The 15,002-nt window shown below is 40.5% G+C and overlaps 1 protein-coding gene across 2 annotated transcripts in view; it reads right to left on the reverse strand.

The window, feature by feature from the left end:
• Nucleotides 1-15,002, reverse strand: part of MAP10 (microtubule associated protein 10) — a gene marked incomplete at its 5' end in the record, with an annotated part of 82,921 nt that overhangs the window by 39,923 nt on the left and 27,996 nt on the right. The gene's annotated exons all lie outside the window — the stretch shown is intronic.

A 15,002-nucleotide genomic window follows, 5' to 3' on the forward strand; every position in this document is an offset into this window, starting at 1 on the left:
GAAGATGGAGACATGAAGGAGGAAGAGTTAACAGGACTTGGGGTCCAGAGAGATGCCGGGAGTGGGAAGTGAAGAAAAGGGGTATGAGATGACTTCTGGGCATCTGAGTTATGTGGTTGGACACTCTAGACCTCTTCTCATGAACCAAGTCTTACTGTTTCACAGCTGTGGCCTTCAAGGGCTTGACTCCTAAAGGGCTGGTGCAAACTTCAAATCTAGGTTCTTTATTTTCAGTCTCTAGACCTTAGACCTCTTGAGTTGTTCCTGTTGTTTAGTGCATTGAAAGTAACTCAACGTCTACCTCCTTACTTGAGAGGCTAAAATAGAAACAACATCAAACGGTGAGGATATGGAGAAATTGTGGGTATGTAAAATGGTACCATCAATTTGAACACTGGAAACTTCTTAGAAAGTTAAACATACATCTACCCCATAACCCAGTAATCCCACTCCTAGATATTAACCCAGCAGAAATAAAACATCCACAAAAATTTTATAAAAGGCTACTCATAGCTTCTATACTCATAATAGCTCCAAACTAGAAACAGCAAGTGTCCATTAATAGAAAAATAGATGAATTCTCTATTGGTTTATTTTTACAGAGGAGAATATACTCCTCATCCATAAAAGGAGAGAATGACTGTTACGTGCTACATGCAACATGGATTAACCCCTAAAACATCTTTCATAGAAGGAAAGCCTTCTTCATGAAGAAGCCTCACACAAAAGAGTACATGGTGTATGATTTCATTTACATGACATTCTACAATAGGAAAAATGAATCTGCACTGGTCAAAATCAGATCAGTGGTTGCCTGGGAGGGGGCAGCAGAGGGAGTGACTGGAAAAGGGCACAAGAAAACTTCCTGGTGTGATAGAAATATTCTCTATATTGACAGGGGTGTGAATTACATGGATGTATCATTTGTCAAAAATGACTGAACTGTAGACTTAAGATATGTGTATTTCACTCTTTGTAAAGTACATCACCATAAAAAAATTCTTAAAAATTAGTCAAAACTCATCTGCAATCTTGACACCTGCCTCTGGTGCACCCCAATACTAGTCATGGCCTTAGTACATAGTGTACTATTTTTTCTACCTCACCTCCAAAAAAATGTAGACTTAGTCTCAATCCAAGTAAAAGCTTACTTTCCTTGTTCTTGTCATCTGCCCATTCTTTTTTAAAAGGCAATACCAAACCAAAAAAGAAAAAGCCACTCTTCATTAAGAGCTTGAAAAGCTGAATTAATAGTAAAAGTCACTGGAGACTTTACTTCCTGGGATATGATATCCATTCAGTAACCTTGAAATGTGGAAGAGTCTAGGCCCGGAGGGGACAGGTCACCCAGGCTGCAGATGCCTCTGGTATGCCCCATCCAGTGCTGGATTCTGGCTACTGAATCACACAGACATTACTCAGCAAAAGTCTGGGAAGAGTTCGAATAACTTTCCAAGGGTCCCAGCTGTAGGTTATGCCTTCTATGATGAATTACAGCTCTACTTAATTATATGTTTTTCAGAAGTGCATGGAAAAGAAATGGCTTGAGATTATTTTTAGCTTATTTTATGGGAATGAAAATTAGACTTCTTTTTGACAACTCTCCAAGTTACTACTTGAACAAGTAGAATTTTGGTGTGATTTCTTTTTTCTTGACTATCTGCAACAATAATAGACATTAATAATGGTGACAGATTAGGAAATGAGGACCTTGCTTGTTGAGTGATGAGACACATTTCACTACTAAAAACCACAAGCCCATTTGTTCTCCCATTCATAATCCAGACCCTGGTCCTGAGACTTGCTGACGGTGTCTGATGTTCGCCCTCCTGGAACGATTCAAAACCACAGTCAAACCACTGTTGGATCATGACATCACTTCCTCAGAGCTGTGAACTGGTCTTCAGGAACTGGATACATGACTCCCAGCAAATCAAGATTTATTAGAGACTGTTGAGATATGATTTGTGTTCCCCCCCTTGCAAATCATCCTTTTATCAAATGCATGATTTAATTCAGTCTCTCCAGCTAAAGTGGTGAATCAACATTAATCAGACAGCTCTGGACTGTGTCGCACAGCCATTCTAATTTACCTTCCATATGGGTATCACTTTAAAAACAACTGCCACGCTTACCAGCAGTGCTCGTTTCCAAGACCTGGTGGACAAACACATTATTTACAAAGTCTGTAATCAGGGAACCTGATCCAACTCATTAACTATATGACATCCCACTCTTTATTTAGACAGTTTACTGGCTATGGACTTCCGGATGGGATCTGTCATTTACACTTCCTCGTAATAAAACTTAATTGAAATTTCATTCCTGTACAAGCAAGATGCCAGTTTAACAGATGGTCTGTACTTGTTATGTCCACATATTTTATATAGGATGGTATCACACACAATTTCACACAACTGCTATTCATTTAAAGGCTGGGTTCATTTAAGGCATTTCTTTCATATTAAAAACCTCATTGTTTAATATGAGTGTAAAATCTATCATTGAAATGAATCAGTTGAAATTGACAAAAATGATTAAAACTGTCCTACTGAAAGTAAATAATAATGAATGATTCAAACCTGAGCTGTATTATTGAGCGCAGTGAGAATATCTGTACAGAAACATCTAGGTTCGTGTGTGTGAGGCCAGAATTGACACAGAAGGGCAGAGTATATGCCGAGTGTATCATATTTTAACAAGTAATCTGTCGCTAAATTTTAATTCTCCTTTGATCATTCCAAAATCTTTTTTTTTTTTTGCGGTACGCAGGCCTCTCACTGTTGTGGCCTCTCCCGTTGCGGAGCACAGGCTCCGGACGCGCAGGCTCAGCGGCCATGGCTCACGGGCCTAGCCGCTCCGCGGCATGTGGGATCTTCCCGGACCGGGGTGCAAACCCGTGTCCCCTGCATCGGCAGGCAGACTCTCAATAACTGCGCCACCAGGGAAGCCCTGCCTTATGTATTGAGGTGCTCCTATGTTGGGTGCATATATATTTATAATTGTTATATCTTCTTCTTGGATTGATCGCTTGATCATTATGTAGTGTCCTTCCTTTCCTTTTGTAACAGTGTTTATTTTAAAGTCTATTTTATCTGATATGAGTATTGCTACTCCACCCTTCTTTTGACTTCCATTTGCATGGAATATCTTTTTCCATCCCCTCACTTTCAGTCTGTATGTGTCCCTAAGTCTGAAGTGGGTGTCCTGTAGACAATATATGGGTCCTGTTCTTGGATCCATTAGTGAGCCTGTGTCTTTTGGCTGGAGCATCGAATCCATTCACATTTAAGGTGATTATGAATATGTGTTTTCCTATTACCATTTTCTTAATTGTTTTGGGTTTGTGTTTGTAGGTCCTTTTCTTTCTTGTGTTTCCCACTTAGAGAAGTTCCTTTAGCATTTGTCGTAGAGCTGATTTGGTGGTGCTGATTTCTCTTAGTTTTTGCTTGTCTGTAAAGCTTTTGATTTCTCCATTGAATCTGAATGAGATCCTTGCCGGGTACAGTAATCTTGGTTGTAGGTTCTTCCCTCTCATCACTTTAAATATATCACGCCACTCCCTTCTGGCTTGTAGAATTTCTGCTGAGAAATCAGCTCTTAACCTTATGGGAGTTCCTTGTATGTTGTCATTTTCCCCTTGTTGCTTTTAATAATTTTTCTTTGTCTTTTTGTCAGTTTGATTACTATGTGTTTTGGTGTGTTTCTCCTTGGGTTTATCCTGCCTGGGACTGTCTGCACTTCCTGGACTTGGGTGGCTATGTCCTTTCCCATATTAGGGAAGTTTTTGTCTCTAATCTGTTCAAATATTTTCTCGGGTCCTTTCTCTCTCTTCTCCTCCTGGGACTCCCATAATGTAAATGTTGTTGCATTTAATGTTGTCCCAGAAGTCTCTTAGGCTCTCTTCATTTCTTTTCATTCTTTTTTCTTTATTCTGTTCCACAGCAGTGAATTCCACCATTCTGTCTTCCAGGTCAATTATCCGTTATTCTGCCTCAGTTATTCTGCTACTGATTCCTTCTAGTGCATTTTTCATTTCAGATATTGTATGGCTCATCTCTGTTTGTTTGTTCTTTAATTCTTCTAGGTGTTTGTTCTTTAATTCTTCTAGGTCTTTGTTAAACATGTTTTGCATCTTCTCGATCTTTGCCTCCATTCTTTTTCTAGGTCCTGGATCATCTTCACTATCATTATTCTGAATTCTTTTTCTGGAAGGTTGCCTATCTCCACTTCATTTAGTTGTTTTTCTGGGGTTTTATCTTGTTCTTTCATCTGGTACATAGTCCTCTGCCTTTTCCTTTTGTCTGTCTTTCTGTGAATGCGGTTTTTGTTCCACAGGTGGCAGAATTGTAGTTCTTCTTGCTTCTACTGTCTGCTCTCTGGTAGATGAGGCTATCTAATAGGGTTGTGCAAGCTTCCTGATGGGAGGGACTGGTGCTGGGTAGAGTTGGGTGTTGTTTTGGTGGGCAGAGCTCAGTAAAACTTTAATCCTCTTGTCTGCTGATGGGTGGGGTTGGGTTCCCTCCCTGTTGGTTGTTTGGCCTGAGGCCACCCAGCACTGGAGCCTACCCAGCTCTTTGGTGGGGTAATGGTGGACTCTGGGAGGGCTCACACCCAGGACTGCTTCCCAGAACTTCTGCTGCCAGTGTCCTTGTCCCCATGGTGAGCCACAGCTGCACCCTGCCTCTGCAGGAGACTCTCCAACACTATTAGGTAAGTCCAGTTCAGTCTCCCATGGGGTCACCGCTCCCTCCCCTGGTTCCTGATGTGCACACTACTTTGTGTGTGTCCTCCAATAGTGGAGTCTCCGCTTCCCCTTCTCATTTCAAAGTCCCACAATCAAATCCTGCCAGCCTTCAAAGTCTGATTCTCTGGGAATTCCTCCTCCCGTTTCCAGACCCTCAGATTGGGAAGCCTGACATGGGGCTCAGAAGCTTCACCATTGTGGGTGGACCTCTGTGGTGTAAGTGTTCTCCAGTTTGTGAGTCACTCACCCAGCGGCCATGGGATTTGATTTTATTGTGATTGCACCCCTCCTACTGTCTCACTGAAGCTTCTCTCCTGTCCTTGGATGTGGGGCATCTTTTTTTGGTGAGTTCCAGTGTCCTCCTGTCGATGATTGTTCAGCAGTTAATTGTGATTCCAGTGCTCCCACAAGAGGGAGTGAGCCCACGTCCTTCTACTCTGCCATCTGGCCCAAACTCAGTTCTAGGGCTATGGATTAGGAGACATAAAATAGATTTATATTCATAAATAACTCCTTTCCTCTCCAGATCTCTGGCCCTTGAAACTCAAGGTTAAGTTAAAATTAATTTCCTTTAAATTGTTTATGATTCATTTTCAGCTATTCTGAGTGTAAATATGGGGCAAAGGGCTAATGTATATTGACTGTCTACCATATGCTTGACCAATGGTTCTCAAGCTTTGGTGAGTATCAGAATCACATGGGACTCTTGGTAATAAGACAAAGAGTCTTCTCCTACCTCAGTGCACATGGGCTTCTGTATTCTTTACTAATTTGTAGGTGATTACGACACACATCAAGTTTGAGAACCACTGTGCTAGGCACTTAATAAACATGGTCTCATTTAATCCTTTATTCTACTAAAGTAAATAGTGTTACACTTATTTTACAAATAAAGAAACTGAGGCTCAGAGTGACTAAGTAGCTAGCACAAAGTCACAGAGTGAATAAGTGGCAGATGTAGTGTGGAAATGCAAGTGGGTTCATCTCTAAACCCATGCTCTTTCAGTTCTACCACGCAAGGATGCAACACTTTCACTATGCGCTTCTTAAAGAAGTGGTAAAAGGCAACCTTTCCCCACTGAGCCTGTAAAGCAAACCAACACTGCTTTCCAGAGCTTATAACAATTATTTTGTTTTGCCTTTTAAGAAATGCAAACATAGTGGATTATAAACATCTTCTCTCCTAAAGGATCCATTAATTGCATCCCCACTGCACCACCATCCATATGTCTACGAGAAAGCTGAAGGATTTTTGGAAACACATCATTAAGACCCAAAAGGGAAGCCAAGAATGGAGAAAAGCTTCCAAAGGATGGAATGACTGCCAGCAAGGCTTCCCAAGGAACTGCCCTGAGACAAATGAGGTGTGAACATAGGTGGTTTTCTTACAAAACTACCAGGAAGGAAGAGGGATAAAGGGTCCCTAGGAGTATAAACAACATCAATTAAGGACAAGAAAGGAAAAGGAGATATTGTTGCCAGCCAGAGGGATAAAGGGAAATAAGATGCCCTTTTACTCTGTGTCAGGAGAGAAACCAATGCCAGAGAGGATCATTCTAAACCCATTAAGAAATAAAAGGAGAATTAGATCCACGGGCCCATTTGGAAGCTAAGACAGCAAACTGGTTTGCTGTCTGCCAGTGGGAAGACCAACAGAAAACTAGAACAAGTTATAAACATATTTATCCAAGAGATTTGGACTGCAAGGAACTGTAAAAGATTGGAATAAGAGACTGCCATCCAAAAAAAAGAAAAAACTGAAATATGAAAAACTCGGTGTGATTAATGTTTACCCTCAAATTCAATTCAACGCTGTCCTAGATTAGAAGGCCCATAATATACTTTCTGCCAAAAATAAAAATAATAACTCTTTTGAGATTTCTGCAGTATGCTGGCATTATTTTGAGTTATCAAAATAATATTTAACTGATTCCCACACCTAGAGTCCCTAGTAAATTTCCTAAAAAATGTTCGGAGTTCTGTGTTTTGATATATGAGTACAACAAATGCCCTGGCAGGTTTAAATGGACCATTTTCATAGTTTGTCTGAAGTAACAACACCTTTCCTCCATATGTACTGCATTTCTATGTGTGACCATTTGGTGAGCTGCTGGAAATTTCCCATTTTAAGAAAAGCTGTACTTCACTATGTTCTTCTAGAATGTATCCTGCTTATTTTGTCTCATTTCATTATAGTTAATTGATTATTTATCTCCAGATTGGTGCTTTTCAAACTACAGGCGGTGACCCATTAGTATTGGCCAATCATGAAATCAATTTAGTGAGTCCCCGCCAGCACTGAAAAAAAATGAAATAGAATACTGCAAACAGTACTTTCAAACCATATCATATTTACTGTTACTTAGTGTCTTGTTTTGTGGCACACGTGTGCATGTGAGTGTGTCTGTGTGTGTGTATGCTGAGTCACAGCATAGCACATATTTCTCACTGGACACAAAAGTGTTTCAGAGCTGGGGCTCTGTGTTGTGCTCTGCAAGGCTTCTCGATGGTTGCCATAACTCTAGCTTCTCTCTCCTAATTTGTCCTGCACCCTACTGTCAAACTTATCTTCTTTACAACTATGTGTTGATTGTGCAATTCTTACCCGTTCATTCATTGCTTCATTCAGCAGATGTTCAGCAAGTATTCATTCTCTGCCAGACCCTGGGCTACCAGAACCAAGTCACGACTGTTCCATCCCCACTTCCTTCCAAGGAGACTGCAGCCAGAGCATCGGGGCTAATTCCCAGTGCAGGGATTGGCCCTTGTTCCCCGTTCCCCTTTAGACCAAGACTAAACTCTTCTCATCTATCAGGCTCCTCTGTGATCTAGATTTACACTCTCCATCCAAACTTCTTTTCCATTGTCGATGCTGGTAAGAGCTCACCTTGTCTACAAACCTGAAAATACTTGTCTGCACACCATGTGAATTCTGACTCTTGTGTCCCTCCTCCATCACTGACACTGTCTTTGCTTCTCTCCTCCTAAGCAAATCCTCTTCAGGACCTTCCTCCCTTCTGAGCACACAGCCTCTCTATGGGCCACATCTGGTCATCATCCCAATTCCCACCCCCTTCCTACTCCAGCTGTCAGTGCAGAATTCTTCTCTGCAAAGTACTTGCGAGTCCATTGTAGCTTTATTTAGAATGTCTCCCGGGACTGTGTTTCTATCACTTGATTTGAAAGCCTATTTCACAGTCTAGTAGTTCTCACAGTATAGAGAATTTTTCTTATCTTCCTCTGAAAATGGTCTTTTCTTAATTTTAATCTATTATTCCTAGTTATACCACTGACGACACCATCAATAATACTTCAGATTTTGGCAAAATAAAATCTCTTTTCCTGGGCTCCCCTGGTGGTGCAGTGGTTGAGAATCCACCTGCCAATGCAGGGGACATGGGTTCCAACCCTGGTCTGGGAAGATCCCACATGCCGCGGAGCATCTAAGCCCATGTGCCACAACTACTGAGCCTGCGCTCTAGAGCCCGTGAGCCACAACTACTGAGCCCACACATCTAGAGCCCGTGTTCCACAACAAGAGAAGCCACCACAATGAGAAGCCCGTGAACCGCAACAAAGAGTAGCCCCAGCTTGCCGCAACTAGAGGAAGCCTGCGCGCAGCAACAAAGACCCAACACAGCCAAAAGTAAAATAAATTAAAAATAAATAATTTTTTTAAGTTTACAAAAAATTAAAAAAAATAAAATCTCTTTTCCTCGCTTAAGACTGTGTGTTTAAATTAATCCTCAGTCATCAGTTAATTTCATTGCTCATTCTTGAATTCTAGCAGTTTATCATCACACATAATCCTGAAAACAGCACAATTCAAGCTAAAAGCAGCTGCAGTCTAACATGAGAACTGTCACCTTTCTCTTTCTGGAAGAATCCAGGAATGAAAATGGACTATACAATCTTTGATGACCTGGCCTCATTTGATTTCCTTCTGGCTTTATCATAAAAGGAAATAAAAACATGTCAGTGAAACATTTAAAAATTTGCTGTGATGCCTTTAATTTGTATGTCATCATCTGCCTGCTTCCTTTTTGTATCTGGTAACACTTATTGAGTTTCTACCTGGTCCCAGGCCCTTTATCAAATGCAGGGGATCGAAGGTGAGTTAGAGCACCCAAGCTGCTCACTGTCTAATCGGGGGAACATATTTGTCTGGCCAACAGATCATTACAGCCCTGTATTACACAACTTCAAATGGGATCAGAAGAATGGTTGCGGTGGTGGGAAAAAATCAGCTCTAGTTATGACAGTCATGACAGTTTTCCCAAGAAAGTTGACATTCACACTGGGTCTTGAAGGGATGAGTAGAAACTTCTTCATAGAAAGAGGAAGAAGAATATTCCAGACAAAGGAGTACAGCATATGCAAATGCACAAGAGACCTGAAAGTTGCACCATACTCAGGGAGTAGTGAGAAAGAAGGAAGGCTGGAACCTACTGTCCATAACTAGGTACATTTGGAAATGATCTTGAGTATCTGTGAAGGATTTTTTTTAAATATATTTATTTATTTGGCTGCACGGGGTCTTAGTTGTGGCATGCGGGATCTTTTAGCTGCGGCATGTGGGATCTAGTTCCCTGACCAGGGATGGAACCCGGGCCCCCTCCATTGGGAGCATGGAGTCTTAACCACTGGACCACCAGGGAAGTCCCCTCTGTGAAGGATTTGACACATGCTAAGGAGGTTATCATCCCTTCTGAAGCCAACTGCGAATCAGTGAAGGTTTTTTTTATGGGAGACGGGGTGGGGGCTCGTCCAGGTTATTTTAGGTAAGCCGTTGTGAAAGCCATATAGAGAGCAGACTGGAGAGAGTTTTATACAAGCAGGATCAATTCGAAGATTGTTGCAGTACTGCAGGCAAGATAATATTTTATAAAGAAAAAAACCCACATAACCTACCCTTCAGGGGGAAAAAAGTTATTTTTTAAAAAAGAGAAAGTAACTGCTTCTTTTCAAAAGAAATTTGTTCCATGGGAAGAGCATCTTGAAAATCAATGTTCTGAAATGTTTCCATTGCTGTGTAATTTTATTGCAGAAAAAGTGTGTGTCACCTATAACAACTCTCTTTGGGTATAAAATTTTCTAACATATTTAAGGATGTTTCATTTGAAGAATTTCAATGGGTTTTAAACACATCTTTGTGTGTATATGTGCACTTGTGCATGTATATATGTGTTTACACACATACTGAATAAGAAATACACACATAGAAAAACATATATAAACTTCTCTCTCTCTCAGATCAGTCTATAACATAACTGATTCACATCAGAGGACATAGATTAAATTATAAGACAAATACTGTACACAAGTTTGTAGGTAGGATAAAAAAATAATTTAAAAATATTATAATGTTCTAAGTATAGCCCACAAGGCATTACCTCCATTTGGATGTATTTGTATTCATGCAGTAATTTATTCAGCTACAACAGGGATTAAAACCCATTACTAAAGTGAAAACCTACAAAGAGAATTTTGAAGACCTCTGTTTAATTAGGATGTAGCAAATCATGTAACTTTGGCCCATGATGACAAGAAAACCCCAGAAAAGCAAAAATAATACTTGTCTAACACCCTCTAACAAAGAGTGTTAGACACGGGTAATACTGGATGAATGGAATTCCAAAGAAAACCAAGCCCTTTATAGCCAGCAGAACAAAGAGCTGGAGAGCATCCTTTCCTCAGGGTGGCAGACAGAGAAGCAGGCCTGCCATAGATAAAAATGTTTTGGAGGACAAGGAGAAATCACATGAGCCTTAGATAACCGTGTAGGCTAGCAGGACATTTGGGGATCTGGAAGAGCCCCAAATGTAGAAACAAATTACCCAGTCTAAAAATTCTCCCATTCTACCCCAAATTATGCCAAGAGCATGGCAATGAAGCGTAGTTCTGCACCTTCTCATGTTGTGGCAATATAAGTTTCACTCAGCCTCAGTGAAGAGATCTTGGAAAACTAGAGCACTGAATAGAGACCCAGCAGGTCATACCTTAGTAGCACGACAAATCTACTCTTAGTATAAGGACTATGCTAGAATTACAATAACAAAGCATTAAAAACAAGCCTAGAAAAGAATAAGCTGACCCCCCTGCTCCAAGCAACTAAACTCACTGTCCAACAACATAATAAAGGCCATATATGAAAAGCCTGCAGTAGCATTCATACTCAGTGGTGAAAGACTGAAAGGTTTTCCTCCAAGATCAGAAAAAAAGGCAAGAATGGCTGCTTTCAGCATTTCTAATCAAAACATAGTACTGAAAGTTCTAGTCATAGCAATTAGTCAAGAAAACGAAATAAAAGGCATCCAAATCAGAAAGAAAGAAGATATACAAATAGCCAATAAGCACATGAAACGATGCTCAACCTCACTGATTATTTAGGGAAATGCAAATCAAAACCACAATGATATACCATCTCACACCCACTAGGAGGACTACTATCAAAAAACAGAAAATAATGTGTTAACAAGTATAAAGAGAAATTAGAAATTTATGCACTCTTGGGAGGAAGGTAAAATGGTACTGCTGCTATGAAATACAGTACGGTGTTCCTCAAAAACTCAAAAATAGAATTACCATAGGGTTCTGCAATTCCAATTTTGGGTATATACCCAAAAGAATTGAAAGCAAGGTCTTAAAGAGATATCTGTATACCTATGTTCATAGGAGCATTACTCACATTAGCTGAAATGTGGAAGCAACCCAAGTGTCCATCAATGGATGAATGGATAAGTAAAATGTGGTATATGTATATAAACAAGGGTATGTTATTCAGCTTTAAGAGGAAAGGAAATTGTGCAATATGCTACAATATGGATGAACCTTGAGGACATTATGCTAAGTGAAATAAGCCAATCACAAAAGGACAAATATTGCATGATTCTACTTATTTGAGATATTTAGAAGAGTGAAAATTGTAGACACAGAAAGTAGAATGGTTGCAGGGCCTGCAGGAGGGGAGAATGGGGAGTTATTGCTTGATTGGTATAGAGTTTTACAAGATGAAATGAGTTCTCGAGACAGATAGTGGACAGTTGTACAACATTATGAATGTATTTAATACCATTGAGCTGTACACTCAAAAATGGTTGAGATGGTAACTTTTATGTTATGTGTATTCTGCTACAATTTTAAAAATTGAAAAGAAAAAATAATCATTAACAAAGAAAAAACAGAACTGTGACAAGTTTTTATGCATCGAGCTATGCTCTTTAAAGAACCGAAACGTATACAAAAATAGCTCAGTAATCACTGGAAGCAAACAAAAGTGTCAGGAATCTGATGATCAAACACCACATCTTCCTCCTTTACTCTTATAAAATTAAAAGTGAAAATTTGTAATATCTGTAGGTCTTGAATGGGAAAATCTAAATATGCAGAAATTAACTTTCATTATTATTTAGGCTTGTTTTAAGATTTGGTAGAAACCTAGGTTTATAAAGCTATACCCAGTGTTGGTGTGTTATGAAGCTAAAACAATAATTCCGAATTCTTTTTCCCAAATTGAGATGATCTTTACTAAATGATGGTGAGTAAGGATGAGTTTTACCAAATGTGTATCACTTCATACTAGAACGCACTTCGTTGATCCTGCTAGTCCTTAAAATTAACTTATAAAGTAAAATCCCCTTTGTACATCAAGGGTTCTGACTATGTTTGGGGATAATTATGCAAACATACCTCAGGCAGTGTGCTGACACTCGTACCCCTCACTGTGTTTCTAGTAGACGTCTAGCCCACTCCCATTACAGAACTGTGTCTTCTAAGAGGGGCCGTCATTTTTCCTATCTTACTGAACATCACTTTCTCAATCTGTCCTAAGAACCATACCTTTCAACTATGATTTTCTGATCAGTTTAATGTTACAAAATCACACAGCACATCAGTTTAGGTGTTATTGTTTTTCTGTTTTTTAACTCATCTATGGAGGGTCCTTAAAGAAAAATACTGAAAGAAACAGCTGGTAGGTAAAGAGAATACAAAAATGACTAATAAACATATGATAAAATGTTTACGTCACTAGTAGTCAAGGAAATGCAAAGAAAAAAGTTAGGTATTTTCACCAATGTCAGAGAATTAAAAAAAAAATTATTAATGCTGTTTAAGTTTTTGTGAGATGGGTCCCTTATACACTCCTGGGGGTGAGGAGTCTAAATTTATATAATCTTTTTAGGAAGCAATTGGAAACTATCTTGCAATATCTATCAACATCTCTAAAAATGTTTATTCCCTTGATATCCATTTAGCTTAGTAGCTATATTTGGGAGCAGATGATCTGAGAAAATAAAACAAAAGCATCAACAAGTTCATCATAATATAGTTCATATAAAAGCAAAGATTGGAAACAAATTAAACCCTTCATACTCAAAATTCTCCTGCAGAAACCAACTGTGACTAACCCTATTTGTCTTCTCATCGTTCGTCTTCTAGAACTTAGGTACTCTGGCGGACCATTGCTGGCTGATACTGCTGCCCCACAAAAATTATTCAATTATTTCTTCTCTGTGCCTTCTGACTATCTTTTCTACTCAGCAGACCATAAGCAATTTGAAGGCAGGATCTTTGTATTTTTTTTCCCCACAAGATCTAATAGAGGGTGATCCAAACCCTATGTGGGATCTCTACAACCCTGATCCTTTTCCATTTCCATTCTCCATCTTAGTGGGCACAAGGCCAGCATAGCCCCCAAACTTCCTCCAGGGCCTGTGCTGAGAAATGTAAAGGGAGGGAGCACTGGCCTGGCTCTCCTGGCTGGGGTGGGGCGAGCACATCTGATGAGCACGATGCAAGTGGGTACCCTGTTTGTATTCTCATCCTGGAGTACAAGAATTCACCACAGCCTAACTCTCCCATCCAGCCTGGAGTGTGCCCAGTTCATGGACATTGGTGCCTACAGTCCACCAAGAAGAGAACCAATTGTTCCCAGTGTCAGTGTCCTGTTTAGATATCTATCTTCTTGCTTCTCTGGACTGTGAGCTTCCTGAAGGCAGGAATTAGGTCTTCATGATTGTATCTCCTGTATGTAGAACTGTGTGGCCCAAAGGAGGAGCTGAAGACCTATTAAATTTATTTCATCAGAGCTACCAGGGCAGCACGTGGGACGCCAAGTCAGGGACGTGGGGCAGAAGAGGGGGACACGAGATAGAAGACATGCTGTGGAAATGGGAAAAAATCATTTCCAACAGATGTTATTCTTAGGCTGATGAGAAAATATGCATTTAGCGAAAGTAAAACCACAAACGAAAGTCTAATAAGACTTATTAGGGAGGCCACAAAGGGAAATTATTTGACATGGAACAGGATTAAGAGAGAGGTTTACTCGTTAAGGATGAGAGGGGGTAAGAGGAGAGGAAAGTCAAAAATGTCGTTCTGGGTATTGGCCACACTGACCTCCCTGGGCCAAAGCTGAGGTCAACGAAAGACAAGAACCAAAACCCCTCTATCCTAGAAAAGCAAGAGAAACTTCAACTACATTTTAAAAAAATCAGTATTTTGGGCAACACTAGAATGTACTCTAGGATGTGGGAAATACTAGGATTTTGTCAAGAATGTGACAGGCTGAGACTAGGACTAAATCAATTGTCCTTGATGAGCTACAACTGCATTTCTTCATTCCTGAATCGTCTTCATTCTTAAAACCATCGGCCCACAGAATAAAACATGGTGGTAAATAGAGAGGGTCACGGGAGGTTGAGTGGGGCTCTCATCATTCTCAAGACTCAGATGTAAAAGTGAGACAGAGAAGCCTCGATTGCCCTGCATTCTCAAGAGGACTGCCAGCAGTGGGCTCTGGACCCGTGTGGCAGGGCTTGTTGAGAGGTCTTCCATCGGTTCTGCTCCCCTCGCTGAAATTCCCTCCTCTGCAGTCATATAAGCAGAAACCCTGGGGTGGGATGAGCGGGGAGGATGGTGTCAGGAGAGAGAAGAGAAGCGTCTGGTCCTGAGGTCACCACTTGGCGCAGGGAGATGGGCTTTCCGCTCTCCTCTGCATGGGATGTGGGCACAGCAAACCAAATGGGGGATGCTCTGGGGCAGGGGTCAGCAAACCACAGCCCGCGGCCAAGGGCAGCCCACTCCACTTACTCTTTGTAGGTGGAGTCTTGTTGGAACACAGCAAGGCTCGCTCATTTTCACATCTTTGATGGCTGCTTTCTCACTACAATGGCAGAGTCAAAGCACAAACTAGATGGCTCACAAAGCTGAAAAGTGTTTACTCTCTGGTCCTTTACAGAAGAAGGCTGCTGAT

Source organism: Hyperoodon ampullatus, assembly GCF_949752795.1.
Source record: "Hyperoodon ampullatus genome assembly, chromosome: 1".
NCBI classification, from domain to species: Eukaryota; Metazoa; Chordata; class Mammalia; order Artiodactyla; family Ziphiidae; genus Hyperoodon; species Hyperoodon ampullatus.